This window comes from Salmo trutta, chromosome 24 (genome assembly GCF_901001165.1).
Source record: "Salmo trutta chromosome 24, fSalTru1.1, whole genome shotgun sequence".
Taxonomy (NCBI): domain Eukaryota; kingdom Metazoa; phylum Chordata; class Actinopteri; order Salmoniformes; family Salmonidae; genus Salmo; species Salmo trutta.
Window position 1 is genome coordinate 3,260,191 of NC_042980.1, and position 5,354 is coordinate 3,265,544.

At 41.9% G+C, this 5,354-nt stretch overlaps 1 non-coding gene and 1 pseudogene across 1 annotated transcript; both read left to right on the plus strand.

Moving 5' to 3' along the window:
- The first annotated feature begins 4,386 nt into the window (after positions 1–4,386).
- LOC115161607 (uncharacterized) lies at positions 4,387–4,557 on the plus strand (annotated as a pseudogene).
- A 332-nt stretch (positions 4,558–4,889) lies between these two features.
- LOC115161690 (U5 spliceosomal RNA) lies at positions 4,890–5,005 on the plus strand. The gene has a single exon (XR_003869382.1). It is a non-coding gene; the product is annotated as a U5 spliceosomal RNA (small nuclear RNA).
- The last annotated feature ends 349 nt before the right edge of the window (positions 5,006–5,354 follow it).

Consider the following 5,354-nt stretch of genomic DNA (forward strand, 5'->3'; position numbering starts at 1 on the left):
AGTATCAAAGGGAGGGAGGGACATCCCATGTTTGTCGGTGAAACTGGATTGTCTTTTCCTCAATCAGATGTGTAAAACTTTGTTGAAAGGAATACAGCATAAATCATTTTTCTTTGTTAGGTTGTGGTTCGGGTCTACTTTAAGAGGGATGTTACCTTGGGACAACAGGGTTCCGAATGCAGAGGTAAAACCTGAGTACTACACGCAGGCCATATCATTTCTGAAAATACACAAAGGAAATGGAAAGAGAGGTCTTATTAGACCACAGGAAAATGTATGAAATAATGAAAAATTGGGAGCAGAGATGAGGCTGATCTGAAAGCAGTTAATTGGGAGGGGATACAACCAAAATGGATGGATAATGAGTGCAAGGATTTGGGATGGCTGTGTCCTTTAAATAGGTTGGCCGTAAAGGAGAGGATGTATAGACACAACTGTGCGGTGAACGCAGAGTGCCCCAGGTGTAAAAAAAGCAAAACAGTAATGCACGTATTCTGGGAGTGTGGCTTTGCAAAAGATTTCTGGGGAAAGTGCGCACCTTTCATTAACATGGTCTGCAACAAGATTGTTTTGAATGGTAAGAATATTGTGTATGGAGAGGAGATCCTAACATTGTCAAAGAAAGAGTTTAGAGCAGTGTGGAGTATTATCAGTTTGGGGAAGCTGGTACTGTGGGAAAAAATAAGTGTGTATTACAGTTTTTCTCCATTGGTTTGGCTCATTTCTTGAAACAGAAATTACATTCTCAAAACTACATGGACAAACCTCCAAACCACTTGGCAATTGTTCACAACAGAATTGAATTTCTCAATCATTATTGCAAATGACTAAGTACATGTCTCAATGTCTCAGTACATCTTTGCAAATGATTAAGTACATGTAGCCTACATTTAGCACAATTTCCAAGTGAATAGATCTTATCAATCTAAACTGATGATTCTCAGTCTAATGGTTGTTCGCTCCAAAATGTGTCAGCGCCATTTCGTTGTACAAGTCATCACATGCACAATAGTCTGTTCAATTGTCAAAATTTGTCAAGAACATAATACCATGAATACCATATATGAATCCCTTGGAACATTTGATAAATTTATTACAGCAATTGACAGTCAGGTGAAACTAGAACTTGACTAACGAAGGAGGAGTTTCACACATCTCAGATGACCAATCAAACAGTATGTTTAGTTACCTGACAGGTGCTGTCCATGACTGTGAATGCTGCCAAACATGTATGTAAAGAGCTTGACCATGCAGGACCAGTACAATTTCTGAACATGGAGGCACCTGGCCAAGTAAATGAACAAGGGCAACTGCCTGCTCGAGGAAGAGGAAGAAGAAGAGGAGGAGGAGAAGGAGTAAGGGTGCGTGGTGATGGAATAGGGGGAAGAGGCCGAGGAGCACGAAGACACCATGCTGTCCCGGATGAAATTCGGGCCACAATTATAGACCATCTCATCAACCATGGCCTCACAATGGCGGAGGCAGGTCGCCGAGTGCAGCCTAATGTGCCTCGCTCAACAGTCTCCTCCATCATCCAAACCTTTCGCAAGGAAAACAGGTATGTAGTCAGTCAATGATGGAATTATATGTTGTATAGGACAGGACACTGTGCATAGAGCAAGAAATATATTTATTTACACATTTACCTATTCATTTAGTGTGTGTGTGTGTGTGTGTATGTGTGTGTGTGTGTGTGATAGGCCTACAGTAATATCTTACCTCAATGGTATGTAATGATACTAAAAATGACAAGAAAAACATTGGAGAAAAAAACTATGGAATAGTTTATTTTCTACAGTATTGATGATACAGTTTACAGTAGTATTCCAGTCACTGTGCAGTGATGCATTAGAATTGTGGTAAAGTTACTGTAAGTAAAACAACAATACAATTACATAGGTAACTCATTCTGTAAGGAATACATAAGGTATACATTACGAATGGAGTGTTGTCCTTTGACTTCTATATCTAGGATTGGACGACAACCTTGCACGGGTGGCAGAGGAAAACTTCTCAATGAACAACAAGAACAAGAGATCTGTAACATGGTGATGGCAAATCATGCCATCACATTGAGACAGATCCGCGCTGCAATCCTACAAGACAATGCCATATTCCAAAATGTCAACTCTATAAGCAACTCCTCAATAGACCGGATATTGAAGAAGCATCAGATGACAATGAAGCAAATTTACAGGGTACCATTTGAGAGGAACTCTGATAGAGTGAAAGAGCTGCGGTACCAGTATGTACATGTAAGTCAGTTACTGGTTGTCCATCATTATAACCTTTTTACAATTAAGCAGTGGTTCCCAAACTTGTTTGGCTTCAGTACTCACTTTACCTGATTTGTGTATCCAGGTATGGAAGTATTTGATTTATCTGACTTCAACATTTTGCCTAAAAACTGCAGCTTACTGTATGATGCAATTATCATTATAATCCTTATTTTGAATAATATAAGAAAAGGGGTCAAAGAGCTGCAATTAGTGCCTCCCATGTAAATCTAATACTGTGGGTTTTACTGTAACGTTTCAGTAAGTCTAGTCATTGATGATTTCCCCCCTCCCCTTTCTGTCAAATACCCCCTGTACTCTGCATAGGGGTACATGTACCCCAGGTTTGGAACCACTGGAGTAGTGGCCAGTAGTATATTGAACTTGTGGAGAACATAGAACATTCCTATGTGTATGACTCTTCTGTATGACTGATTAGATTTTTTCTTTTTTTACGCATTGTAGAGAATAATGGCATTGGAAGGAAACGAGACCCATCACATCCTCGTGTTTGTGGATGAAGCTGGCTTCAACCTGGCCAAGGGCCGAAGACGTGGCCGTAATATTATTGGCCACCGGGCCACAGCGGATGTCCCAGGCCAGCGAGGGGGAAATATAACTATGTGTGCTGCCATATCTGAGAATGGTGTGGCTACTCACATCCCCAGTCTTGGCCCATACAATACACAGAAGCTCCTCATCTTCTTGGACCGCCTTCATTTTGATTTGATCCCTGAAAATGAGAGAGGTCTCGTAGGGCCTCACCTACCACAATATGTCATTGTATGGGACAATGTGAATTTCCACCGTGGCCCGCTCATCAGGGCCTGGTTCACTACTCATCCAAGGATGGTCATGGTGTTCCTACCACCTTACTCTCCTTTCCTCAATCCTATTGAGGAGTATTTCTCCGCTTGGAGGTGGAGAGTATATGAGCATCGGGCTCAAGATCAGAGGTCCCTGCTCCATGCAATGGACGCTGCGTGTGAGGATATTACAGGAGATCAGTGTAGGGGATGGTTGCGACATGCACACCGTTTCTTCCCTCGTTGCATCGCAAGGGAGAATATACGCTGTGATGTGGACGAGAATATGTGGCCAGACAGACAGCAGCGTGTGGATGGTCAGGAGGGTGAGGATGGTGGCCAGGAGAGGGAGGGTAAGGACAGCGACCAGTGAAGAACTGTTAGTTGTGAAACTCCAGCTTTATTTACAGCACTGTAGGCTGCATACAATTTATTGTTTTTTGTTTGTGTGTTTATATTACAGTATATTATGCTGTATACATTTTATTTTTACTCTGATGTATGGAAGTTACTTTATGTGTGTGAATGATAATGGTTACAATTTCCTTGGCAGTATGAGTGCAATGTGTGATGTCAAACCTTGGAGGCTACTCTTACCCTAAAATCCTATTTCTTTTTTTCAGTTTTATACACAATTGTATTCTGTCAGCTGGACAAAAAACAGTACAGTAACCATTGTCAATGAAGGACTGGGCTAAGACTGAAAGGTGGACATGAGGGATATTTCAATGGTCCTCTGCCATAGTGACAAAACATCTAAACATTTTGACTTGCAGTGCTTACACAATGCTAAAGGGACGAAGCATTTTGGGGGCACTGACTGTTTAAATGAGAAGGAAATTTAGTTTTGGTTAAAGCACCAAGAGTGTTGAGAACGTCCGGTCTGTTTCAAGAAATGAGACAAAGCAATTGAGAAGGATCTTTGCCATTTTCGTGGCACTGACTCTTTACATGGGAAAGGAATTTAGTTTTGAAGCATGAGTGAACAGTTTTAGGAGAGATATGAGCTTTTGCAAGTGAGCTATAGTGTTGTGCTGAACTGTAAGACTGTTTTGCCAAATGATCTTAGAGTTTTGAGAATGTAATTTCTGTTTCAAGAAATGAGCCAAACCAATGGAGAAAAACTGTAAAAAGGAGAAAGATACAACGGTACCAGCAGATGCCTTTTACTTGTTTGTATGTTAGTTAAGAAATGTGATTGAAATGGACAAATATGTGCATGGGGAAGACTTTTGTAAAGGCATTTGGGGAAGTGTAAAACTTGCATGAAACTGGAAAAGTATTGATGGAAAAAGAATGTCACAGTAAATTGTAAATTTTTGAATTAATAAAAAAATAAAAATCTGTTCTTATCAGTTTAATATCTGATACATATTAAATGGATTTTTCGAACAGGGAGTCGGAAATGGGGCTTGTTCCGTCCGCTCCATGCATTGACCCAGTATTGCAGTACCTCTGGGAACGGTGCAACACTTTTCTCCCATTGTCAAGGACAACAAAAATACACAATATGTAGAACAGCTAGCAGAAGAGAAGGAATGAAAAAAGAAGAAACATCCAAACTGAAAGAAGGGAGAAGCGCCCTTCATGGGGGTCCCCCGTTTTCCCTCCATTTTAAAAACATTGGCAAGGATTGTGTGTGTGTGTTTTTGACCCCCCCCAAAAATACAATCACTTCACCTGGATTGTCTGTCTGACTTTTTACCCACAGCCCTCAAACTTGGAAGAGTGGGTTCGGGGACCACCCGTGGGCACCCGGCCTAGAGTGCACAGTGTGTGTCTCGGGCCCCGACCTCTGACTTCCATACAACTCTGGTTTCTCTTCATTACGCACAAGCCTTTCGCCTTTTATTAAAGACTTCCGTGGAGAGGAACACTTACGAGTTCACGTATTTTTGGAAGGGCTTTGCTTCTGGCAGAGCCCGGTATCTTGTTTCAAGAGAAATTGACAGAGATGACGCCGAGACTTTTTGCTCAGGCGTTTGACTTGAAGCCGGCTGACCGACCGGTGTATTTTTCCACTCAAAGTAGTTGCTCGGGCAATTGAGTTCAAGCCCGACGACGACTGGCGTGTTTGCCGGGCTTTGAACAAATAGTCGCACTAGGCTTAAAGAGCTAGTGACTTAAAGACGCATAGGCGACATTTAAAAAAAATATCCGCCTGTCACCAGGGAAGCATTGGGTGGGGAGGAGCCAACTTTTGCCAAACCGCTGAGGTCTGCCGAGACCCCCGGGCACAGGGGTCAATTTGTGGGTTATCGATTCCTTTTGG